The sequence below is a fragment of the Elephas maximus genome, chromosome 4 (genome assembly GCF_024166365.1).
Source record: "Elephas maximus indicus isolate mEleMax1 chromosome 4, mEleMax1 primary haplotype, whole genome shotgun sequence".
NCBI classification, from domain to species: domain Eukaryota; kingdom Metazoa; phylum Chordata; class Mammalia; order Proboscidea; family Elephantidae; genus Elephas; species Elephas maximus.
Window position 1 is genome coordinate 116425850 of NC_064822.1, and position 27950 is coordinate 116453799.

Below are 27950 nucleotides of genomic sequence, written 5' to 3' on the forward strand. Positions count from 1 at the left end.
GGGCGGGGAAAAGGGGAGTATACCCAATGAGAACAAGGCGGCGGGCCGCCGAGGAAAGCTTTTGGATACGTCGGGCTCTGGTCCCCAGCCGCGGGCGGTGCTTGCAGACGCTGAGGGCGGGAAAACCGAGGCTGAGCTGCTGCGAAAGGAGGCGGGAGCTAGGAACGGTGGCATTCTCAGAGAGGAGAACGACACCTTGAGAGCGAAGAATAAGAATGAGCCCTATTCAGGAGGCCACTTATTTGCCTTCGACATCGGAAGGCCAGAACGGGCCCTCAGTAACCCACCGCGGGAGGCACGGTGAAGGCAAAACGCATGCCCAAGTCACTGACAGGCAGTAGTTGTGAGGAGTCGGGCAGGGAGGGTGGGGGGGCCAGCAGGAAGTGCCCGGACTAGAGACAGCCCCCCGCGCACTTTAGTGCGGCCATGGAGTGGTGAGAAGGCCACCAGGGTGGTTGTTAGAATGCCTGGGTTCTAGTTTTATCTCTTACCATTTATTTGGTGGCTGTGTGGCTTGGAGCCTTAACGCCGAACCCCTGTTTTCTTACCTGTAAAATGCAGACAGTAAAATAAGACAGTGCACACGAAAATGTTAAGCGCACCCACAATTTTGGATTCCATTTTAATTTCTTGCCCTGTATTCCTCACAGGCAGAAAAGAGATGATGTACAAAAAGAATTTTGAAACCGAAGCACCTAAAGAATTTTTACCATTTGCCGCTAGGAGACCATTTCGTCTCGTATCTCCACATCGTTGAACAGCATCTGTGTTTAGTAGGGATTCATTATATAAATCAGAGCTATTATTGAGTGCCTACCCTGTACCTGGAAACCCTGGTGGCGTAGTGATTAAGAACTACAGCTGCTAACCAAAGAGTCAGCAGTTCGAATCCGCCAGGCGCTCCTTGGAATCTCTATGGGGCAGTTCCACTCTGTCCTATAGGGTCGCCATGAGTCGGAATCGACTCGACGGCACTGGGTTTGGTTTTGGTTTTGTTTTACCGTGTACCTATAGGATCGCTATAAGTCGAATTCGACTCGACGGCAACGGGTTTGGATTTGGGTTTTATAGTGTACCAACCACTTGTATGGTTTCTCTCTCCCTCTTACCATAGTCCTACAAAGTGCTTATTATTACTCCTATTTCAAAGACGAGAAAACTAAGACTGAGGAATTAGGACATCTTGAATAAGACAACTAACCAGCTAATAAGTACCAGAGGCAGGAATCAGACCCAAGTCTCTTTGGCTACAAGGCTCTCTTCCCTCATGCAGCCCATCCCAAAATTTAGCCATTGAAATTATCTGAGGAAATTACCCCTAAAGAAGGCATTTTATGTAACAGCATTAGGATACAGTACTTAGAGCTGTCTCTTGAGGCAGTTTTGGCCCTATCACAAAATATCACTTTATTTCCTTTTTAGATTAAAATGAGCATTAAGGGTAACTGTGGGAAAATAAATATCAAAACCATACTCTGATGTGTTCTGTAGAAAGGCAATTCTCGTTTGTCTTGGTCAGGGTTGGAGGGTTTATTTGGCTTGAAACCAGATGGAGTGACCTTGCTTTTGTTTTTGTTTGTTTGTTTTTCCTTTCTGTAGCCATTCCTGATCTGCCCCATTTGTTCTCATATCAGTGGGACTCTCTAATTCCAGGACTGCAGCTTGCCCTGGTCTGCCTTATCCTTGGCTTTCCTCAGACTTCTATAAAGTCCTGGATTTTAATATTTAGTATAAACTCAATTCAGCTTTAGGTTTTCCATATGTAACAGGCTAAACTTATCCTTGTTTCATAGGAATGTTATCATTTCTCTGAAGGTCTTCGAGCTGTTTATGAGAAAGATACCAATATGTTAGGGAATTTCTAAATTTTTTTTTTTTTTTTACCCTGTAGGTGGACTCCCTCCCTGGTGGTGCAAAAGGTTAAGGCACTCAGCTGCTAAGTGAAAGGTACCCAGAGGTACCTTGGAAGAAAGGCCTGGTTATCTACTTCTGAAAAGTCAGCCATTGAAAACCTTACGGGGCACAGTTCTACTCTGACACACAGGAGATTGCCATGAATCAGAGTGAACTCCACGGCAACCTTTTTTTTTTTTTTTTTTTAACGCATAAGTTATTTGCTTCCTTTATTTCTTACCCCTGTCCCTTGAACTAGCTTTAATTACAATCAACAATGACTTCCTCTCTCTTTCTCCCTGTACACATCTGCTAACAGGAACTAATTGGGCAGTAAAGAAAATCTACCTGTAAATCTGAAGTTCTTTGCATAGAGAACTAGCCCCAACTGCACTTTGACCTTTGAACTGATTCTGCCTCTACTACAAGATTGCTGCTCTTGCCTGATGATGGAGAATGAACCAGTGACTTGGGATCCCCGCAGCATAGTATAAAGTATAGAATATCCAAGAAGGGCAAGTTGCCATCCTAGGTGGTTAAAGCTTGGCAAGATCAGGTCCTGTTTTTGTTTCTGATTTTAAAAAAGACCCACCTAGTTAAATCAGTGCTAAAGTATTGCCAATTGTGGTATGACCAGCCAGAAATGAGGTTTTTCATAAGTGAAAGAAAACTCTGCCATGTATCTCGAACAGTGAGTTTTTAGGTTAGTCTCTGGCTGTGTTAGAGGTTTGTGGTTTACTTGGGCCGGAGCGGGGCGGAGCGGGGGGAGTTGGTCTTAATGATTTTGGAGAGATAAATTAAATAAGAAGAGATAAATCCCCTGTGGTACAAAATTGGAAACTTGATGTTTGTGTTTGGAGAATGCTTAGATGTTAAGATTTAGAGATTCAAGGTGTATATCAATTTTTGTATGAGAGACTGACTTGATTTGTAAACTTTCACTTAAAGCACAATAAAAATAATAATAAAAAAGATTTAGAGACTCTCATTGGTTCTCTTTAATTAATAGCTGGAATGTTGATTAGTCTAAGTGAGAAATTATTTTTTATAACCAGTTATTTTTTTTCCCCACTAATCTTTGTTCTGCTAATGTTATTATTGGTACAAATGTTACTATTCCTGCTTGAGTTTCTCCATTTGTAAATGGTAATCTTGTATTTACTGGGTAAAATGTCAGTTCATAAGCAGCCTACAGTGTGCCAGGCCCAGTGCACTTACCACTTCTATATCCTCACTTCTTATTCTTTGCTCCATAGTGGTGAAACGAAGCTGATGGTGCCATTGTGATGCTTTGGGTTCAGGGGTTTTATGGGACTCATTGGAGTTGAAAGTTTAAATAATATTAATCAAGGCCACCGAATAGATAGATATATTTAAATATCGCTAAGACATCATTAGTAAGCATATGCATAGTAAGAATCTAAATAGAGTTTAGTAAAAGAACAAGCAGGGGCAATGCTGTCAGCCCTAGCCTTCAACAATGTATTATCTAATAAAATAACAAAAGCACAAACAGAAAAAGTCAAAATAAGTAAACAAAACCTCATAAAAATGAAAAACTTTTATTCATCAGAAGACTTTACCATAAAAGCGAAAAGACAAGCTACTGACTGGGAGACTGTCTTCAGAAACCATATATTCAACAAGAATCTAATGACCAAAATGTATGTAAAACTTCAACAATTTAACAACAAAAAGACAAACCAATCATAACATGGGCAAAGGACTTGAATAGACATTTCACCAAAGAGGACATTTGAAATAGCCACCAAACACATGAGAAGATGCTCAGCTTCATTAGCCGTCGGAGAGATGCAAATCAAAACCACAATGAGATGCCATTTCACTTCCACTAAGATAAAAAGTGAAAAAATATAGCTAAGTAAAAAACAAACAAACAAACATAAAAATGTTGGCAGGGATGTAGGGAAATTGGAACCCTTATCCACTGGTGATAGGAATGCAATATGGTACAGCTGTTGCAGAAAACAGTGTGGTGTTTCCTTGAAAAACTAAAAATAGAACTGCCCTATGACCAGAAATTTCACTTCTAGCTGTATATCCAAAAGACTTGAAAGCAGAGGCCCAAAAGAGACGGGCATGCCAATGTTCATTGCAGCACTATTTACAAAAGCTAAAAGGTGGAAACAACATAAATGCCCATCAACAGATAAACGGGTAGATAAAATGTGGTACATACATGCAAACAGAACAAAAACCAAATTCGTTGCGTTGAGTCGATTCCGACTCATAGCAACACTATAGGGCAGAATAGAACTGCCCCATAGAGTTTCCAAGGAGTACCTGGTGGATTCAAACTGCCTAACTTTTGGGTACCAGCTGTAGCTCTTAACCACTACACAGCCACCAGGGTTTCCACGTTCATGCAGTGGAATACTATTCAACCAGTGGGAGAAATGAAGTCTTTATACACGCTATGGTATGGATGGAGCTTGTGAAGACATTACACTGAGTGAAATAAGCCAATCACAAAAGGACAAATATTATATGACCTCACTTTTGTTTTTTATATAAAAAGATAAACGTAGAGAGAACAAAGTTTATTAGTGGTTATAAGGGTATGGGGTGGAGGGAGAGGGTTTGGAAAAGGGAGGTTAACGGTGATGGATAAAATCACATTTGATTAAGGGTGGTGTTGCACAGCTGATTATTGTAATTGCTGTCAATAACTCGTACACCTGTAAAAAATTGAATCGGCCAAAGTTCTGTGATGGATATATTTACAACAATGACAAAAAAAAAAAAAAGTAGCTGCTGAGGCTGCTTATGTACAATCAAACACCTCATGGGATTTAGTTCTTGGTTTGGAGGTTTAGGGTTGTGGTTTTATGGGACATCCCAGTTAATTGGCCTAATAATGTGTTTAGTGCGCCTCTTCTACCTCCTAGTTCGTTGTATAGTGCTTGGGGTCTTATAAGCTTGCAAGCGGCCATCCAAGGCACAACAATCGGTCCCTACCTGGAGCAACAGAGGAAGAAGGAGAGTCAGGAACAGGAGGAGGGTATGGAATGTGTGGCTGATTGCCTCCCGGAACAACTGCCTCCTGTGCCATGAGACCAGAACTGGATGGTGCCCAGTTACCATTACTGAACATTTTGATCAAGATTTCATAGCAGAATCCTGATCAAAAGGGGGAAAAATGCAGAATAGAATTTCAAATTCTCATGGTCTCTTGACTTTCTGGAGCCATGGAGGGTGGATGAACCCCTGAAACTATTGCCCTGAGGTAGTCTTTAAACCTTAAACCAAGATTATCCCCTAAAGTCATCTTAAAACCAAACAATAGTTTAGCTTAAGTAGTAAAAAATATTTGCCTTGAGCATTATGCTCTTTTAAGAACGGTCTACATGGGATCAGATTGACAACAGCAACACGAAAGATTTGATAGGAAAACCTTAGGGGAGTTTATGTCAATGAGGAAGAAAAACTCAAAAAAGGAGGGTGAGAATGGTGGTACAACTCCAAGAATGTAATCAATGTCACTAAATTGTACATGTGGAAACTGTTGAATTGGTGTATGTTTTGCTGTGTATATTCTCAACAACAATAACAAAATAAAATTTAGGAGGAAAGAAAAAAATTCATATGACAGCCAAAACAGAATTAGCAAGAATGTTGACACACTGTGAAAAATGTAATCAATGTCAGTGAATAATTTGCGTAGAAATTGTTAAATGGGAACCTAATTTGCTGTGTAAATTCTCACCAAAAACACAATAAAATATTACATAAAAATAAATAGAATTTAGATTCTAACTTGATGCTAGACCTTCATGGAGTAAATGAAATGTCATTTAAGTTCAAATATGTCTATGATCTGTTCCAATTTGTTCTCCTAATTAATTCATCTTTGGTTTAGCGATTACCAAACCAAATTATACATTTAAAAAAAACCCAAATCCCTTGCCATCTAGTTCATTCTGACTCATAGCAACCCTAAAGGACAGAATAGAACTGCTCCACAGGGTTTCCAAGGCCGTAATCTTTACGGAAGCATCTTTCCCCCAAGCAGCAGCTGGTGGATTTGAACCTACGACCTTCCGGTTAGCAGCCAAGTGCTTAACTACTGTGCCACCAGGGTTCTTCCCAAACTATATAGGACTAAAAAAATATATAAACATAAGCATGTAAAAAAATCACAATATATCACACTGGTCATATTTATGATGCCTAATACTTTCTCTACTTTTCCAAATAATGTCTCCTGTAATCTGGTTTTCCTGATGGCCATTAAAAAAAAAACAAAAAACAGATTATATAGCGAAACCTCTCGGAGCTGGAACTTGAGGGGACTATGTTCTTTTTCCAGGCCTCAAAAGTTTTTTTCCCTTTGACAGTGTGCAGCTTACCACTTTTCTATTGCTATTAGTGGAAAATATTTGAGTTTTCCTTCTCTGACAGATTTCCGCCTTACACAGGTTTTACTATATAGTAAGTCCAAATCATACTATGCTAAAGGAATGTACATTTTGCCAGAGTCCTTAAAAAGAATTTTTTTTAAATCTTTGTAAGCTAAAGTGAATTTAAACGATAATTTGAAAGCCTTTGCTGATGTACTAGAAGATAAAACCTCTGAGTTGTGGCTGATAATGTTTTGATATATATGTGTGTGTATATATATATATTTGTGTGTATGTGTTTTAGGTGAAACTTTTCAGCTCAAGTTAATTTCTCATACAAAAATTTATACATATATTGTTATGTGACACTAGTTGCAATCCCTATAATGCAACAGCACACTCCCCCTTCCCACTTTGGCTTTCCTGTGTCCATCCAACCAGCTCTGGTCCCTTCCTGCTCCTGGACAGGAGTCGCCCATTTGGTTTTGCGTAACTGCTTGAACTAAGAAGTACACTCTTCACAAGTATTTTTTTATGTTTTATAAAAAAAAAAAATTTTTTTTTTTTAGTACAGTCTAATCTTTGTCTGAAGAGTGGACTTCAGGAATGGTTTTAGTTCTAGGTTAATAGAGTGTCTGGGGGCCATGGCATTGGGGGTTCCTCCACTTGCAGTCAGACCATTAAGTCAGATCTTTTTATATGAATTTGAGTTCGCTCCACGCTTTTCTCCCACTCTGTCAGGGACTGTCTATTGTGTTTCCTATCAGGGTGGTCGTTGGTGGTAACTGGGCACCGTCTAGTTTTTGTGGTCTCAGGCTGGTGGAGTCTCTGGTTCATATGGTTCTTTAATATCTTGGGGTAATATTTTTATTGTGTCTTTGGTTTTCTTCATTCTCCTTTGCTGCAGGTAGGTTGGGACCAATTGATGCATCTTAGATGGCTGCTTCCAAGCTTTTAAGACCCTATATGCCACTCACCAAAGTGGGATGCTGAACATTTTCTTAATAAACTTTGTAATGCCAACTGACCTAGATGTCCCCCGAAACTCTGGTCCCCAGGCCCCAGCCCCCGCTACTCTGTTCCTCAAAGTGTTTGGATGTGTTCAGGAAACTTCTTAGCTTTTCATTTAGTCCAGTTGTGCTGACTTCCCCTGTATTGTGTGTTATTCTTCCCTTCACCATAGTTGATCCATGTCTACTATCTAGTTTGTTAATTCCCGACCCCATCCCTCCCCATTCTCATAACCATCAAAGAATGCTTTTTTCTGTGTTTAAACCTTTTCCTGAGTTCTTATAATAGTGGTCTCATACAATATTTGTCCTTTTGTGACTAATTTCACCCATCATAATGCCCTCCAGATTCATCCACATTGTGAGATGTTTCATGTATTCATCATTGTTCTTTATCGTTGCGTAGTATTCCATTTTCTGTATGTACCATAACTTGTTTATCCATTTGTCTGTTGATGGGCACCTAGGTTATTTCCATCTTTTTACAATTGTGAATAATGCTGCAATGAACATGGATGTGCATACATCTATTTATGTGACGGTTCTTATTTGTCTAGGATATATTCCTAGGAGTGGGATTGCTGGATTGTATGGTAGTTCTATTTCTAGCTTTTTAAGGAAGTGCCAAATCATTTTCCAGAGCGGTTGTACCATTTTACATTCCCACCAGCAGTGTATAAATGTTCCAATCTCTCCACAACCTTTCCAACATTTATTATTTTGTGTTTTTTGGATTGGTGCCAGGCTTGTTGTGGTGAGATGGTGTCTCAAGATAGTTTTGATTTGCATTTCTCTAATAGGCAATGATCGTGAGCGTTTCCTCATGTTCCTGTTAGCTACCTGAATGTCTTCTTTGGTGAAGTGTCTGTTCTCATCCTTCACACAGTTTTTAATTGGATTATTTGTCTTTTTGTTGTTAAAGTGTTGCAGTATCTTGTAGATTTTAGAAGTTTGACCCTTACTGGATATGTCATAGCTAAAATTTTTTTCCCAGTCTATAGGTTCTCTTTTCACTCTTTTGGTGAATGATATTTGTTTTTCTTAACCTAAAGAATATTGAAGATGTTAGAATCTTGTATTACCATATATTAAAAAAAAATTCTCTTAAAGGCTAAATAAAACTAATTTTTAGTCCCACTTACCTAATTGAAACACCCCATCAGCCATAATTTCTCAAGATTTTATGTAATTTGAAATATTTTTACATCATGTCCTTTGTTAAAAGCTGTTGTTAGAGTACTCTGATCTTTGAGAAATTCTTAGACAAAACAATTTTAGATCATTAGGTAATTCATACTGGAAACCCTGGTGGCGTAGTGGTTAAGAGCTACAGCTGCTAACCAAGAGGTCAGCAGTTCGAATCCAGCAGGCAGTCCTTGGAAACCCTATGAGGCAGTTCTATGCTGTCCTATAGGGTCACTATGAGTCAGAATAGACTCGATAGCAATGGGTTTGGTTTTTTGGTTTTACTTAGATAACAGATTTTTAGGGCTAAATATAATTACTCACTTGTTTACATTTCTTTTTCCAATCCAGTTCATTTAATTAGATGGAAAATCACAGTAAAAAGTATAAGGATAACAAATAGATTTGTGATCTATGAGAATTATTACTAACGTAATTGTTGTTTTGTGAAAATTATTAAACACAGAAATTGGGAAAAAGTAATACATACTACATGTACATTTTCTGTGAGAGCTACTAAGAATGCTGCTACTTGATCTTAAGTTTCTCTGAAGTGCCCTGTCGTGGGTTGAATTCTGTCCCCCCAAAACATGTGTCAGCTTGGCTATGCCATGATTCCCAGTATTGTGTGATTGTCCACCATTTTGTCATCTGTTGTGATTTTCCTATGTCTTGTAAATCCTACCTCTATGTTAATGAGGCAGGACTCAATCTACAAGATTTAGTTGTGGTTTCAATCAATCTCTTTTGAGATATAAAAAAAAAGGAGAGAGCAGAGAGACAGGAGGACCTCATACCAACAATGAAACAGCGCCAGGAACAGAACGAGTCCTTTGGACCTGGGGTTCCTCCTTGAAGAAACTCCTAGACCAGGGAAGATTGATGACAAAGACCTTCCTCCAGAGCCGACAGAGAGCGAAAGCCTTCCCCTGGAGCTGATGCCCTGAATTTGGACTTCAAGCCTACTAGACAGTGAGAGAATAAACTTCTGTTTGTTGAAGTGATCAACTTGTGGTATTTCTGCTATAACAGCACTAGATAACCAAGGGAGCCCTGGTGTCATAGTGGTTAAGAGCTTGGCTGCTATCCAAGAGGTCAGCAGTTTGAATTCACCGGGTGCTCCTTGGAAACTTTATGGGGGCAGTTCTATTCTGTCTTATAGGGTCACTATCAGTCAGAATCACTTGAAAGCAATGGGTAGATAACTAAGATATACCCTTAGTTTTGTTTTGTTTTGAATGATTTCCATTCTTGTATAAGTAGCAGAATTAAAATGATTTTAAAACTATTTAAGGAACTCTATAGGATCATAATGTTTAACAAAATTGTTATTATTCAGTATAGAAACTCAAGTAGTGGAAAAAATAGGTCATAAAGACTGTCAGTTAGCCAGCTTATCGCTAAGACGATTTTCTTATACAATTTTACTTATTTTCAAAATTCAGAAGGTAGGAAAGAGCATATAGTGATGTTACTTTTCTGCCCCTTTCTCCCAGCTACCCAGTTGCCCCTCCCCAGAGGCAAACAGTGTTATTGGTTTTCTGTACATCTTTCTAAATATATTTATCTAAGCAATTACATCTTTTCCCTCTTTTACACGAACAGTAGCATACTATCAGCACTGTTTTGTATTTTGCCTTTTCTTTTTTTTATTAATTTATGATACATCTTGGATAATCTTCCAAATTAGTACATAAAGTGTTTCCTTCTTACGGGTACATAGTATTCCATTGTCTGAATGTATCATTATTATTTAAAAAGTAAACATTTATGTCGTTTTCCATCTTTTGTTATTACTAGAGTGACCACATTTCCGGGTTTGTCTGGGACAGTCTCAGTTGATGGCAGTTGTCCCAGATTAAATATTGATAGTGCCCTCTTCCTTTTGCAAAGGTGTCCCAATTTGGATGATATATTTTATGGTAACCTTAGCTATTATGGAGCCCTGGTGGCACAGTGGCTAAGAGCTATGGCTGCTAACCAAAATGTCGGCAGTTAGAATCCATCAGCCACTCCTTAGAAACCCTATGGGGCAGATCTACTCTGTCCTATAGGGTCACTATGAGTTAGAATCAATGCAGTGGTTTTGGTTTGATTTTTTTTATGTTACAGACCATACTGCAGTGAATAAGCTTGTATATATTGTCATTTTGCATGTTTGCAAATATGACTTTAGAATAAATTCCTAAAAGTAGAATTGCTGGGTCTAAGGGTATATGCCTTTGTAATTTTGATTAAAAAAAAAAAAAATTTTTTTTTGATAGATACTGGCAAATTGCCCTCTATAGTAGTCATATCATTTTATAGTCTCACCAGCAATGTAGGAGAGTACCTGTTTTTTCATCCTCACCTCAATTGGTAGCCTATGTTTGCCATTCCTGTAGGTGTAAAATAGTGTTGTTTTTATTTTACTTTTTTAAGATTATGAATGAGGTTGAGCATCTTTTCATATGTTTCAGTATCGTTTATGTTTCCTTTTTTAATGAAATATTTATATGTATTTTGCTCATTTTACTGCCAGGTATTAGACTTTTGATACTGGTTTGTAGGAACTCTTCATATATTTTGAAAATTAACTCTTTGTGGAATAAGTTGCATACATTTCCCCCATTCCCGGTTTCTCATTTGACTTTTGATTTTTCTTTATGTAGTTTTTGCCATGTAGAAATTTTTATATTAATGTAATAAAATTTCTTAATTTGTGTTTCCTATTTCAGTAAATGGCATTAAAATCCATTGCTCATCTTAAAACCCACATATAACCTTTGATTTCTCCTGCTCCCTCGTCCTTCACATTGTAGGTTGTTGCTGCTTGCCGCTGAGTTCATTCCAAATCCTGGAGACGCCATGTGATAGAGTAGAACTGTCCCGTAGGGTTTTCTTGGCTGGACTCTTTATGGGAGCAGATCTCCAGGTCTTTTCTCCTGTGGAGCAACTGGGTGGGTTTGAACCGGCAACCTTTTGGTTGTGCCACCAGGGCTCCTTCCAAAAACGAAAACCACCAGGGCTCCTTAATAGATCTCAAATCTGCCCACTGCTCCCCATTCCCATTGCTACTATCCTAGTTAAGCTTCTAATTTAGATCTCCCTCCCATCAATTTCATCCACTTCCAATCTTTTCTTTATACTGTAACCACAAGTGATTTTTCAGAAATGCAGGTCTGATCATGTTGGTTTTTTATATAAACCCACTAGTGACTTCCCAACTCTGATATAACTTAAAATACAGTAAAAAGTAATGGGAAAAAAATGAATGAGCAGCGAGGACATACAGTCAACATATGTAGATTTTTCTTGACTACGAGGAAAATTAGAAGTAGTGAAGAACCTAGTGTTCAGGGAAGGCAACTTTGTTTTGCATATATGTGCGTTTTTGTTTTGTCTTTTGAAAAAAATTATCATATAAATATGCTGAGGAGGAAAGCCATTAGAGATTAAAAGGATAGCAGATGAATATTACACGTTAACATTGTAGGGGGAAATAGTGAGGTAAAAAGCTCTGCTTCCTGGTTTTCACACCCTTGTGTAATTCCCACCTCTTGAGTGTGAGCAGGACTTGTGACTTACTTCTAACAAATAGAGTATGACAAAGCTGACTCCTCCTTGCTGGCTTTGAAAACGCAAGCTGCCATGTTGTGAGCTGCCCTAAGGAAAGAACCATGTGGCAAGGAACTGAGGGCGGCTCCCAGCTAAAAGCCAGAAACTGAGCACTCGGCTCAGCAGCCTGCAAGAAACCGAATCCCGCCAAAAATCAAGTGAGCCACAATTAAAATAAAATTAAAAAATTAAATAATCAAATGAGCTTGAGGTGGATCCCTCTTTAGTTGAGCCTCAGATGAGAACTCAGCTCTGGCCAGCAACTTAACTGCAGTCTTGCAGAAGACCAGCTAAGCTGTGCCCAGACTCTTGATCCATATAAACTGTGAGATAATAAGTGTGTGTTTGTCTTGGGCTGGGTTCTCTGGAGAAGCAAAACCAGTGAGCCCAAAAACCCAGTGCCGTCGAGTCGATTCTGACACAAAGCAAGTAAATATATAGAGAGATGTATATCAAGGAAATGGCTCATGCAGTTGTAGAGACTGTAAAGTCCCAACTGTGTGGTTCAGGCTGGAGGCTTCTCCTGACTCACGTAACTTCAGGAGCTGGTGAACCCAACATACGCAGGTCAGACAGCAGGCCTCTGGCTCACAGGCTGCAAAGGTTGACTAATGCCAGTCGGTGGGTAAGCTGCTAGCTGAAGTCCCAAGAACTGGAGGTCAGATGAACAGGAGGCAGCTGCCGGTTCCAGAGCAAGCAAAAGACAACGAGCTTTGCCAGAAAGTCCACCTATATTGGATACAGGACACACCCCCAAGCAAACTCGCTTTCAACTGATTGGCTGCTCAAACAGATCTCATCACGGAGGTGATTATGTTATATCAGATCTCATAATGGAGGTGATTACATCATTACATAGCTACCAAACTACATCATAACTGCCAAACCAGCAAGAATCATGGCCCAGCCAAGTTGATGCAGAACCTTAACTATCACAGAGTTGTTTTACACCATTAAGTTTGTAATAATATTGTTTTGTAGCAATAGATAACTAATACACCCTGTTCAATGGAGGGGAAAACTCAGTATGAAAAAGATTAAAGCTCTTCCCAAAGTAACGTATAAATTTAACACAGTTTCAATCAAAATCTCAACATAATTTGACAAATTCTAAAATTTTTGTGGAAGACTGAAAAGCCAGGAGAAGCCAAGATAATTTTGAAAAAGAATAATGAAGGGGCTAGACTTACCCTTGTTGCTCTCAAGTCAATTCTGACTCATAGAGACCCAATGTGACACAATATGACCACCCCCATAGGGTTCCTAGGCTGTCGTCTTTATGGGAGCAGATAGCCAAGTTTTTCTTCCTCGGAGCCACTGAGTGGGTTCGAAAGGCCAACTTTTTGGTTAGCAGCTGAGTGCTTTAACCTTTGCACTACCAGGGCTCCTTTGACCTATACCTACTGAATATAAAAAAATTCTTTTATAAATCTGTATGATAGAATTTGCAAGACCAATGACCTATTAATGGGAAATACTGTACCTACTAAATATAAAAAAATTCTTTTATAAATCTGTATGATAGAATTTGGAAGACCAATGACCTATTAATGGGAAATACCCTTTTTCAACAACATAAACAACAACTATACACATGGACCTCACCAAATGGAATATGTAGGAATCAAATCCACTACAACTGTGGAAAGAGACAATGGAAAAGCTCAAAATCATCGGTCAGAACCTGGCCAGGGGCCGACTGTGGAACAGACCATCAATTGCTCACATGCAAGTTCAGGTTGAAGCTGAAGAAAATTAAAGCAAGTCCACGAGAGCCAAAGCACAACCTTGAGTATATCCCACCTGAATTTGGAGACCATCTCAAGAACAGATTTGATGCATTGAACACTAGTGATCAAAGAACAGATGGGTTGTTGTATGACATCAAGGACATCATACGTGAAGAAAGCAAAACGTCATTAAAAAGGCAGGAAAGAAAGAAAAGACCAAATGGATGTCAGGAGAGACTCTGAAACTTGCTCTTGAACACTGAGTAACTAGAGCAAATGAAAGAAATGATGAAGTAAAAGCTGAACAGAAGATTTCAAAGGGCGGCTGGTGAAGATAAAGTTCGTAAAGTATTTATGATGAGACATGCAAAGACCTGGAGTTAGAAAACCAAAATGGAAGAACGTACTCTGCATTTCTCAAGCTGAAAGAACTGAAGAAAAAATTCAAGGCTTGAGTGGCAATATAAGATTCTGTGGGCAAAATATTGAACGACGCAGGAAGCATCAAAAGAAGATGGAAGGAATACACAGGGTCACTGTACCAAAAAGAATTGGTTGATGTTCAAACATTTCAGGAGGTAGCATATGATCAAGAACCAATGGTATTGACGGAAGAAGTCCAAGCTGCACTGAAGGCATTGGCGAAAACCAAGGCTCCAGGAATTGACGGAATACCAATTGAGATGTTTCCACAAACAGATACAAGGCTGGAAGTGCTCATCCACCTATGCCAAGAAATTTGGAAGACAGCTACCTGGCCAACCACTGGAAGAGGACCATATTTGTCCCCATTCCACAGAAACGTGATTCAACAGAATGTGGAAACTATCCAACAATACCATTAAGAATAACACACGCAAGTAAAATTTTGCTGAAGTTAATTAAAAAACACTTACAACAGCACATCAACAGGGAACTGCCAGAAATTCAAGCCGGATTCAGAAGAGGATGAGGAATGAGGGATATCATTGTTGATGTCAGATGGATCTTGGCTGAAAGCAGGGAATACCGGAAAGATGTTTACCTGTGTTTCATTGCCTGTACAAAGGCATTTGACTGTGTGGATCATAACAAATTATGGACAACATTGTACAGAATGGGAATTCCAGAACACTTATTCGTGCTCATGAGGAACCTGTACATAGATCAAGGGGCAATTGTTCAGACTGAACAAGGGGATACTGCATGTTTTAAAGTCAGGAGAGGTGTGCGTCAGGGTTGTATCCTTTCCCCATACCGATTCAATCTGTATGCTAAGCAAATCATCTGAGAGGCTGGACTATATGAAGAAGAACAGGCGATCAGGATTGGAGGAAGACTTATTAACAACAGATGACACAACCTTGTTTGCTGAAGTGAAGAGAACTTGAAGAACTTACTGATGAAGATCAAAGACTACAGCCTTCAGTACGGATTACAGCTCAGCATAAAGAAAAAAAAAAATTCTTACAACTGGACCAATAAGCAACATCATGATAAATGGAAAAAATACTGAAGTTTTCAAGGATTTTATTTTACTGGGATCCACAATCAATACCCATGGAAACAGCAGTCAAGAAAGAAATCAAAGGATACATTGCATTGGGCAAATCTGCTCCAAAAGACCTCTCTAAAGTGTTAAAAAGCAAAGATGTCACTTTGAGGGCTAAGGTGCGGGTGACCTAAGCCATGGTATTTTCAATCGCCTTATGTCCAGGGAAAGCTGGACAAAGACCAAAGAAGAATTGATGAATTTGAATTACGATGTCGGCAAAGAATATTCAATACACCACGAGTTGCCAGAACAAACAAATCTGTCTTGGAAGGAGTACAGCTGAATGCTCCTTAGAAGCAGGGATGGCAAGACTTCTTCTCACACCCTTTGGACACATTCCCTGGAGAAGAAGTTCATGCCTGGTGAAGTAGAGGGTCCTCGAAAAAAGAGGAAGACCTTCAATGAGATGGATTGACACAGTGGCTACAGCAATGGCTCAAACATAGCAGCAGTTGTGAGGATGGCACAGGACCAGGCAGTGTTTTGTTCTGTTGTACATAGGTTCACCGTGAGTCAGAACTGACTCCATGGCACCTAACAACAACAACATAATAGTAAAGATATGATTAACTTTTTAAGAAACTGCCAACCTGTTTTTCAAAGAAAATGGCTATACCATTTACTTTTCCACTAGCAACGTATGAGGGTTGCAGTTTTTCTCTGCATCCTCACCAATACTTGTTGTAACGCGTCTTTTGTATTGTAGCCATTCTGGTGGCTTGTAGTAGTGTCTCACTGTGGTGTTAATTTGCATTTCCCTTTAATGCCTAATTGTGTTTATTCATGTGTTTATTAGTCATTAGGATGTCTGGTGAAATGTCTATTCAAGTCTTTTGCCCCTTTTTTTTCATTGGGTTGTTTGTCTTGCTATTGAGTTGTAAAAGTTCTTTATAGATTCTGTATACAAGCCTTATATCAGATGTGTGATTTGCAAATATTTTCTTCCAACCTGTGGCTTGTCTTTTCATTTTTTTAATAGTGGCTTTTGAAGCTTAAGAGTTTAAAATTTTAATAAAGTCCAATTTATTAAAAAAATTTTTTTTATGACTTGTGCTTTTGATGTTGTGTCTAAGAACTCTGTGAACCCAAAGTCATGAAGATTTTCTCGTTTACTTTCTTCTAGGAGATTTATAGTTTTAGCATTTACATTTTAGTTCTATGATCCATTTTGAATTAATTTTTGTGTATGGTATGACGAAAGTATCTAAAGCTTATTTTTTTCATGTGGATGTCTAATTATCCCAGCACCATTTGTGGAAAAAAATTTTTATTCTTTCTTTTTGGCACTTTTGTCAAAAATCTGTTGAATTTAAATGTAAGGGTTTGTTTCTGGACTCTCAATTCTGTTCCGCTGATCTAGATTCCTGTCTTTACGTGAATACCACACTCTCTTGATTGCTATAGCTTTATAGTAAGTTTTGAAATTTACTGGTGTGAGTCCTTCAACTTTGTTCTTTTTCAAAATTGTTTTGGCTATTCTAGATCCTTTGCATTTCAATTTTTGAATTAGCTTGTCGTCTTCTATAAAGAAGCCTGCTAAGATTTTGATAGGCATTGCATTGAAACTATAGATCAGCTTGTGAAGAATTGCCCTTAACAATTACTCACAATTACTTCTTTAATTTTTCTAAGCAATATTTTATAGTTTTCAATGTATAAATCTTACCTTTGTTTTGTTAAATTTATTCTTAAATATTGAATTCTTTTTGATGCTATTACGAGTGGAATTGTTTTCTTAATTTGACTTCAGACTGTTTATTGGTAGTGTATAGAAATACAATAGATTTTTATGTATTGATCTTGTGCCCCGTGACCTTGCTAGTTCTTATTAGTTACCCCGTGACCTTATTAGTTCTGTTAGTTTTATTGTAGATTCCTTAGGATTTTCTAAATTGACAATCACGTTGTTTGTAAATAAACACAGTTCTTCCCTTCCGATCTGAATGCTTTGAAGCTCTTTGGTTTTCTTTTTCTCTTTTTGGTGCTATGTTGGTTAGAAGTGGTGAGAGCAGACACCCTTGCCTTGTACTTGATCTTGGAGAGAAAGCATTCAGTGTTTTACCATTAAGTATGATGTTAGCTGTAGATTTTTCGTAGATGCTCTTTACCAAATTGAGGAAATTCTTTTCTATTGTTAGGTAGTCGACCCACTTTTGTCATGAATGGGTGTTGGATTTTGTCAAATGCTTATTTTGCATCTATTAAGATAATTACATGGGTTTCATCCCTAATTCTATTAATATTGCATATTATGTCACCTGATTTTTCATCACTTGCATTCCTGGAATAAATCTCATGTGGTCATAGTATATACACTTTTATATATTCCTGAATTCATTTTGCTAATGTTTTGTTAAGGATTTTATGTCTATATTCATGAGGGATATTAGTATATAGTTTTCTTGTGATTCTCAAGCAGCTTTTGATTTTCATTGCCTAAATCAACAATTTCATTAGGGAGTGCAAAGTAGTACTATTCTATCATTATTTATTCTGAATTCTTCTTTAAAGAAGAACTTTACTTCATCAACTCTTTGGTTATTCTGAGATACATTCCATACAGAAAAGGTAGGCTAGAAATTCAATTTGTTTCCCTTTATTTGGTAGTTTTCAGAATAATAAGTTGGCTCGCTAATATTCTCTAAAAGTGATCAATTAGGGTTTTTAAAAATTATTATGAACTTACGGATTTTAATAAATTTGATGTGTTTACATTCTTTACAATTATTATTCTTTTTGATGCTCAGAGCATCCTTTTTTGGACAGTGTTATGTCCCCGTAAGCTGACTCTTGAACCCTTTTTTTTTTAATTAACTTTTATTGAGCTTCAAGTGAACGTTTACAAATCGAGTCAAACTGTCACATATAAGTTTATATACACCTTACTCCGTACTCCCACTTGCTCTCCCCCTAATGAGTCAGCCCTTCCAGTCTCTCCTTTCGTGACAATTTTGCCAGCTTCCAACTCTCTCTATCCTCCCATCCCCCCCCCAGACAGGAGGTGCCAACACAGTCTCAAGTGTCCACCTGATACGAATAGCTCACTCTTCATCAGAATCTCTCTCCTACCCACTGTCCAGTCCCTTCCATGTCTGATGAGTTGTCTTCAGGAATGGTTCCTATCCTGGGCCAACAGAAGGTTTGGGGACCATGACTGCCAGGATTCCTCTAGTCTCAGTCAGACCATTTAGTCTGGTCTTTTTGTGAGAATTTGGGGTCTGCATCCCACTGATCTCCTGCTCCCTCAGGGGTTCTCTGTTGTGTTCCCTGTCAGGACAGTCATCGGTTGTGGCCGGGCACCAACTAGTTCTTCTGGCCTCAGGATGCTGTAGGTCTCAGGTTGAATGCTTTTTTTAAAAAAATAACTTATTTTGTTGTTGTTGTTGAAAATACACACAGCAAAAAAAAAAAAAAAGCATACACCAATTCAACAGTTTCTACATGTACAATTCAGTGACATTGATCACATAGATTACATTTTTCAAGTTGTACAACACTCTCATTCTCTTTTTCTATATTGTTTCTCCCCCATTAACATAAACTCACTGCCCCCTAAGCTTCCTATCTAACCCTTCTAGTAGCTATTTTCAGTTTCATCCCATATACATAATTCTTTAAAAGAGCACAATGCTCAGACTATTGAATTCTTTTAACATCACCCCATTAGTCTTTGACAGCTTCTTTATATGTCTCGAACAAGTTTTCTTTTCTTATTTTTGTTAGTGTATCTCTGGGAGATATATAGATATATGTATAAAAAAATGATATATATAAAAAAGAAAAATTCCTTATAATGTATATTTTTTTCATATGTATATTATTTCATATATATATATATTCCTAGAAATGGGACTGTTAGGTTAAGAGTAAATGTATATGAAACTTTGCTAGATAGTGCAGATGGACTTATGCCATTTTGCATTTCCACAAGCAACATATGAAAGTGCCTTTTTATCTATAGTCTCCCCAAGTGTTTGTTATCAAGCTTTTGGACTTTTGCTAGTCTTATAGGTGAGAAATGGTAACTCCATGTAGTTTTAATTTGAGCATATTTTTATGTTCAACAACACATTTTAGTAAGTTGAAGATGACAGGCCTGCATTAACATATAATGAAACTTGCCACCCTGTCAGGAGCGAGGGAGAATGAAAAAAACTAAAGACACACACAAGGGAAAGATTTGTCCAAAGGACTAATGGACCACAACTACCACAGCCTCCACCAGACTGGGTCTAGCACAACTAGATGGTGCCTGGCTACCACCACTGACTGCTCTAACAGGGATCACAATAGAGGGTCTCAGACAGAGCTGGAGAAAAATGAAGAACAGAATCCTAACTCACAAAAAAAGACCAGATTCACTGGCCTGACAGAGACTGGAGGAACCCTGAGAGTATGGACCCCGACACACCCTTTTGGCTCAGTAATGAATTCACTTCTAAGGTTCACCCTTCAGCCAAAGATTAGACAGGCCCATAAAACAAAACAAGACTAAAGGGGCACACCAGCTCGGGGGCAAGGAGTAAAGGCAGGAGGGGGTAGGAAAGCTGGTAATGGGGAACCCAAGTTTGAGAAGGGAGAGTGTTGACATGTCGTGGGGTTGGTAACCAATGTCACAAGACAATATGTATACTACTTGTTTAATGAGAAGCTAGTTTGTTCTGTAAACTTTCACCTAAAGTACAATTTAAAAAACCCAGTGGCAACGAAAACAACAGCGTGTGCTTGTAGCACATGTGACCAAATTATGTAATTTGAAGCGTCATTGTAATTGAGCAATAATAACAGCTCTGACTCCAGAACACTAGAAGGTTCAAAAAGCAAATTAGCATAGCTTTTGCCTTGTAGGTATATTTAGAAGCTGGGCTTAAACAAAAAAAAATTTTTTTTATTATAACTATAGGGATATTTTTATAAAAAATAATAAGTTTTTGCTGAAACACTGCACAAAAATTTTATAGACAGTCATTTTGGTGTCACCCTCTCTGACATTGTCACCCAGTGTGGTCCATACCCTCTGCAGCCCAGTAGTGATGCAACAGGTGAGCAGCAAAAATGACTTGACAGAAAGCCACAGACTGTAGATGTGACACCGATTGTTTGCTCATCCTTCTTTGATTTTCTTTGTCCATTCACTCAGTCAACCAAGAGTGCTTAAGAGCCTAGCCTTAGAGTCAAACAGCTTGGCTTCGTATCCTGGATCCATTTACTTAAGTATATGACCTCAGACAAGTGACAACTTTCTTTTCTTATCTTAAAATAAGGATAATAATTGTACCAGCTCATACGTTGATATATGTAAGCCTTTTATGTGCCTAGAACATAATAAGCACTCAACAAATCTACCTACTATTATTATTATTATCCAAATGGTCCCTTAATGTTACCTGACAATTGTACTATATCTGCCTAGTCCATTCATTCACCCACTCTGCTAGACAATTGCCTCATACTTTCTTCTCTCTTTAAATCTCCAGCACTTCCTCCTTATTCTCACATTCAGTTGAAGGTCTTGTGGTTTCAATGAAATAAACAAAAGCATCTGGAAATGAACTTCAACAGATGCCTACCAGCAAATATACCTACCTCCCATCATCTGTACCCACAAGTTCTACTTTCCCCCCAATTATAGTAGATGAACTCTGCATGCTCCAGTGGATACTAAATCCCATCTCTTCTTTTTTACCCAAGGACATGGCTCCAACAATTCTCTCCTGTCTTTCTTACATCATCAATTTTCTCCTCTCCACTGAATCATTCTCAGTAGCAAATAAATACCCAGTTATTTCTTCCATCTTAAACACCATCGACATCCCTTCTGGCTCCAGCTAATCACTCCCTTCTTTGCTCTCCGTTATAGCAAACTCAAAAGGATTGCCTGTACTTTCTGTTTCCAAGGCCTCTTCTCCCATTCTTTCTTAAACTTACTCCATTCAGGCTTTTTCATTCCCACCCTTCAGCCAAAAATTAGACAGGCCCATACAACAAAATGAGACTAAATCAGTACATCAGTCCAGGGGCAAGGACGAGAAGGCAGGAAGGGACAGGAAAGCTGGTAATGGGGAACCCAAGGTCAAAAAGGGGAGAGTGCTGACATGTGGTGGGGTTGGCAACCAATGTCAAAACAATATGTGTATTAATTGTTTAATGAGAAACTAGTTTGCTCTGTAAACCTTCATCTAAAGTACAATTTACAAAAGTAAAAAAAAAAAAAATTGCCATTAAACAAACAAAAAAACAAAACCTGTTTGCTGTAGAGTCAAATTCCAACTCATGGTGACCCTATAGGAAAGAGTAGAACTGCCCCATAGGGTTTCCAAAGCTGTAAATCTTTACAGAAGCTGACTGCCACATCTTTCTTCTTTGGAGCAACTGGTGGATTTGAGCCACCAACCTCTCAGTGGAGTGCTTAACCACTGTACCACTAGGGCTTTGACATTATAGCTGCAGTTTTCTTTATCTAGGTTTACAGTTAGATATAAGATAGATATGTTATATTCAGATGATGTAGTAAATATCATCTATAGAAACAGACAGAACAGACACTATGCCCATTCCAGTAGAAGAGGAAACTGATGTTTTAAAAGAATGAGATTTCCCAGAACAACGAGATGGTGCCCAGCTACTACCACTGACTGCTCTGACAGGGATCACAATAGAGGGTCCCGGGCAGAGCTGGAGAAAAATGTAGAACAAAATTCTAACTCAGAAAGAAAGACCGGACTTGCTGGCCTGACAGAGACTGGAGGAACCCTGAGAGCATGGCCCCGAGATACCCTTTCAGCTCAGTAATGAAGTCAATCCTGAGGTTCACACATCAGCCAAAGATTGAACAGGCCCATGGAACAGAACAAGACTAAAGGGGCACACCAGCCCTGGGGCAGAGACTGGAAGGCAGGAGGGAACAGGAAAGCTGGTAATAGGGAGCCCGGGGTTGAGAAAGGAGAATGTTGACATGTCATGGGGTTTTTAACCAATGTCATAAACAATGTGTGTACTGTTTGATGAAAAACTAGTTTGTTCTATAAACCTTTATCTAAAGTACAATTAAAAAAAAAAAAAGGGAGATAAACGTAACTAAACTGCAGTCCATAACAGTTTAGAGGAAAAACAGTTACTTAAAGGTAAATCTGAAAACACCCGTAATCAAGAACCTATAGGAGGCAAGGCTTTGGGAGAAAAGTAGTCGTGGCCATCGAATTCTTTAGTGAAAATAATGAATATAATGAGGTGCGTTGCTTGCCTCTTAGTGTACCTGAGAAACTGGGGAAAGAAAATGATGGCTTCAGGGCTCTAAATTCCTGACTTAAGGTTCACATAAATGACCAGAAAGCTTTTATGAGCACCTTAAAAGAAATCCTTATCCTCTGTAGCCACAGGCTGAGATTTCTGAGAACCAAACCCAAAGTCTGATTCCAGGAGCCGCTGGGTTTTAAACCATACTGAGTTTCTTACTTTGCAGAGTCTTCCGTATTAACGTTAGGCATCGACTGGGAAGAAGTGGAACTCTGATAGTTGAAATGAAGACATATAGGGAGGTTCTGATAAGATGAGGGACCTCGGACCTCCAAATTCAGTCACACAGCTTTCCCAGAAGAAGCAGCCACGCCCTCATCTAAGGACACCCAGCTCCCCATGCCTAAAGAACTGGGATGGCCTCCCCGGAGGTAGGGGCCTTGCAGGGTCTGTGTTCCTGCTCAGCACCCCTGCCCCACATCTCCTCTCTTCTAGACCCATGACCAGACACAGGTCCCAATAGAGGATGGCACTGAAGGGGGCCCCTGAAAAGACACAGCGCACACCTGAAGGATGTTGTGATTTTGCCAATGCATATGGAGGGAAATCTGAGGAACACGTGTGGGAGAGAACCCTAAGGGTGTGGAGTGAGTGGGAAAATATGATGTTGCTTGAGCTTAATTCAGTGGTGAGTGCACCGTAGTAGACTCTGGACTCAGCATGTTAGTGCTACCTGTTTGCTTGATTGGCTGCTGACTGGACTTAGAAGCAGTGTATGCCAGATAAACATAGAATATTGGAACTTCCTTAGCATACTGAGGAAAGTATCCAAAGACTTTGGGAGATTGGAATGCTAGAGTGTATTTACCACATAAGATCTGCTCTCCCGCCTCAAAATACATCCCCTAAGGGGTCCAGAGGACACCCCCTCACCAAGGCTGTGAAAGGTACACCCTTGAGCCTCCTTTGTGGTGGCTGTTCACTGAGGGCCAGCAGGATGGTGGTGACTGCTGACACCACAGATGCCCTGAACTCAGTGGGTCTGTTGTAATCCTGGGTGTCAGGACCATATAGTCAACAGGCTCCATGTCACTTTAATAAAAATGTGTTATTAAAAAAGCAACAGTCTTTAAGTATTATACTTTAAAAAAATTATCTATGTGAGGCCAAAGAGACAACAGTACCTCTAAAGCATAGATGAGAAGATTTGGGGGGTAGCATGTCTAAATTAATGGAGGTGAAACAACTAGAGCAGAAATGACAAAAATGATGACACAATGTGAAGAATGTAACCAATGTCACTGAACAATACATGTAAAAAAAGAACAATATGTGTAGAAATTGTTAAATGGAGGCACGTTCAGATGTGCGTATTCTCACGCACACACAAAAATCAAGTAACAGGCCAAATTCTAGATGGTGTGGTTTATAAAAATCTCCCTGCAGAGTAATGCTATTCAGCTATATGCATCCCTCCTAACTGAGTCAGCTTTGCTCTTCCCTGAAGCATGCTGGGGGTGAACTCAGGATGGACTTGGGCTAAGGTACAAGGCCGGGAGTGGTGTGACTGGGTCAGTGGCCAAGGCTGAGGAACGCCTTAGCAACACGAAGAAAAACATCTGGGCCTGGACGTGAAGTCCCTCGGAACACTGGCTGCCCAAGGACTTGGGAGCAAAAACAAGCTTTAGCCCCAGCTGGAAAAGTATATAAGTTTGTGTCCCCTGCTAGGTAGTTGTTAAGTGCTAAACTGGTCCAGCCGCCACCCTGGGCTGTCCTATAAGTAAGCTCCCATAATAAACCATATGTCATGATAAAAAAAATAAAAGAATGAGATTTTCCCAATTTAACACAGCAATTAAGTGATAGTACTGGGTTTAGATTTTAAGCTTCTGATCTCTTTATGTACAAAATTCTATGCTGTTTTCCCCGGTATTCACTAAGGGGGCAAGACCTATTTTATCCAGGAGGTGGCAGTGTTTCCCTTAATAGTCATTGAGAATTCACTTTCCCGTTGGATATAATTAAAACAAGGTGAAAATTTTATTCTTTCAGCAAATGTTCTCGGCATAAATTACATTATGTGTTAAAGTCAAAAAGCTGACTAAGGTTGGTGCCTGCTTCCTAGGACTCACAATCTGGAAGCAAGAAATGGGGATGTCAAGCAGAGTTAGATTCATTGATAACCGTTTATGAAGACTAAAGATAAAAAGCCTGCAAAAATTATGACTGAAATGCTATGGGGATACAAATTTGTGATGGACTTTTTGAGGTGGTTTCTTTTCGATGTGATAATAGGAGTGTAGCTTTATCTAGCACAGAGGTGAGAGTGGGCTTACTCTACTGTTAGGAGACACAGGCAAATTCAAGTTCTCTGGCTTCTTTATGCACAAAAACAAACATAAAAATAATAGGTATTTTAAATATAAAGGGAACAACTCCTAAGCATCCTGATGTACATTCATCACCATCAACACTACTTTCAGTGTTTTTTAATAAGTACTATCTTTTCAGATGTAAATTTAGTGTTGGAGATATTCATTTAACAAGTATTCTAAAACTTTAAATTAGCCAGATAGTGCTAAATTCTGGGGATATAATTGTGGGTAAAATGGTCATAGTCCCTTGTCCTCATCAAGATTATGCTTCTGCTAAAGCCCACTAGTGACTACTGGCCTTACAATGTATACTGATATTTTAGAAATTATTTCTTATATTCAAAACTTATTTTTGGTCTGAGAGTTTCAGGACATGGTACAAATTACCCCCAGAAGGGGAGCAGAATTCAAGCAAATTATCTTCTAAATATATAGTAAATCAAAACCCAGGTAGAATCTCGAACATCTAATGAGCAACACTTCTCAGCAACTGTAGTTTTCTACATATCCCTTTGCTGCTTGCATTCTAAGTTTGTCCCTAGAAATATCGGCCAATGTGCAATTAAACAATTGGCAAAATATTGGGGATTCCTGCTACTTAAGATAAAGGGTGGTTTTGAGGAAAACAGTTAAACTTTCGCCTCTGGAATTCTAGGATTATTCTTTTATTACTTCTGATGCAAAAATACATATTTGCAGGAACTTTTAATTTGATCGATATGTGGAAAGGATGTCGAATTAGGAGTCAAAAAATCTGGATTCTGACATCAGGTATGCCACTATTTGACCCCTGTGACCTTGTGCAAGTGCATTTACCTCTCTGGGTTTTGCTATTTTTCTCTGTGAGAGAGGGTAAAGGAAAGAAGCCATCCAATTAATAAGTATTTTGCTTCATTACTACCCCGCAGACTCACATTTTTGCAATATGTTAGATTGAACCATACGAAATTGCCAATATTCGACCATGTGACAATATTAATTTAACCTATAGAAACAGCAATTTCATTTGGGTCGACCTAATAGTTTTATTCAGTTGTGGGCCCTATTGGGACTATCTGAGTTAATTTATTCTGGGTGTAGCTGAGGCCAAGCAAAATTAGTGTTTCAGGTATCATGGAAACCTACATTCAGTGAATATAATGAATTTTACTATGTAATCAATGTAGTCCACTCTGGGTATGCACAGAATCCAATGTAGCCTTTTCTTTCCACATTGTGCCAATTTACTGACCCAGTGATTATAGACGATTTGGTTCTTGTATTCCTTTGGTGCCTGGCAAAGGAAAGGCCCAGAAACTTATGTTTGGATATTCCTCGTAGTCATTCTTGGCCAGAAGTGCCTGCTGCTACAGGAGAGAACAGCACATACTATCAGGGTGTGAGATGAATCATTCTCCAGAGTTGTCTGTCTTTTCTTTCCCCATTTTCCATTGAGGTAAGTCAAGGAATTGAGAGGTCTTACACCGGTTTTGTCATTCCATCACATATCAGAAGGGGGCAGGGTTAAGCCTTGCTCTGCTATTTGATGTAGCTCCTTAAGTTTTCCTGCCTCAAGGAAGCTGATCTGTTAAACTTTTTTTCACTTCTTCCTCATCTCTTTACCAGCAAATAAATGCAACTTTTTGGATAATTTCCATTACCTAGCCTTTGGTAACCCTGGCAGCGTAGTGGTTAAGTGCTACGGCTCCTAACCAAGGGGTCTGCAGTTCAAATCCTCCAGGCACTCCTTGGAAACTGTGGGGCAGTTCTACTCTGTCCTATAGGGTCGCTATGGGTCGGAATCGACTCGATGGCGGTGGGTTTTTTGGAGCCTTTGGGGTACAAAAGTTAATCAGTAGGAGGAAAGATAATCCACGGGGAGTATTTATAGACAGAAAAAAAGCATCATTGGCCCTTATATACCTTGTTCGGGTCTTAGTACCACATTCAGAGCTTCACTGGCAAGCTGGTCCGTCTCACTGCTTTCAGCCACACATGCCACAGTAGCCTGGCTCCTGCCGAATGTCTGGCTGGGGTTCAGCACATCTGCAGGTAATACATTCTTGGGAGTTCTCCACCCTGATAAGGAGGGGCCAATGGTGGCATCTTTCAGCGTTCACATCAGTGTTATCCAGCCCCCAATTCCTTCACCTAAGACACTTGTTTAAAAGCTTTTTTTTTTCCTTGAGAAATCACTGTCTATATTGAATCAGAGGCACAAATGTTTCTTTTCCCAAGAGAAGTTCCAAATAACTCTAATTTTACTTTTTCCCTTCCAAACAAGTCTTGACTGCTGTGCCTATGAGAAGTACTTGAGGAGCATTGACTAAATCTAAGACAAATGTGGGCAGGCTAATGAGCAAAACAGAGGGACAAAGTAAACACACTGGAGGAAATAGGATTCTTCCTTCTCCCATACACCTCCTTCATCTAACCTCGAACTCCATTAGCTTCCCTATCTCTTCCATAAAATCCCATAACCCTTTTAAAAATACACTGACCAGGATGAAGGATATGATTTCTAGTCTTGCTAATATTCTCTTACATAATTTATCTTTGGCAAGTCAGTTTGCAAATCTAGGTCATTTGACTTCTATGGCCCTAAACTTATTAGGCAGACTGTTTTATAAAACCTAGTTTTTTATATTCGTGCATATAAAATAGTTTATTTACAATTAAATAATCCTTCTTTATCTTCCTTCTATCTGGTACGATCTACTACTGTTAGAGTAGGGAAATGGGGTTAAATCTTAAGATAGATATAAGTCCTACTTTTCTTCTAGATCTGTTTCTATTTCTTAGAGTAGTGAGACTTGAAGAGAAGTGGGAGCTGGGATGTCTTGTATCTAGTGCTCTGTAATTCTGCACTATTTTGTTTCCTTTTTTTCTTGAGATAAGAGATGTTCCACCAATTTCTAAGTTTTGGGAATTATGGAAAGAATTTCTAAATAATCAGGCTGTTTGCTTATGGCCGAGAGAGAGAAAAAAATTAGTTCGGGGGATCCCTAAAATTTCTTATCTAGTATTTTCCAGTTATGTAGTTTAGCCTG

General features: G+C 39.0%; 1 long non-coding RNA gene across 1 annotated transcript in view; it reads right to left on the reverse strand.

Annotated features, from left to right (window-relative positions):
- Positions 1 to 88: 88 nt before the first annotated feature.
- Positions 89 to 27950, reverse strand: part of LOC126075678 (uncharacterized) — a 31350-nt gene continuing 3488 nt past the window's right edge. The window contains exons 2-3 of the long non-coding RNA XR_007517232.1: positions 492 to 548; positions 89 to 139 (exon numbers count right to left, since the gene is read on the reverse strand). This is a non-coding gene — a long non-coding RNA (uncharacterized LOC126075678). The remainder of the gene's footprint in view (positions 140 to 491; positions 549 to 27950) is intronic.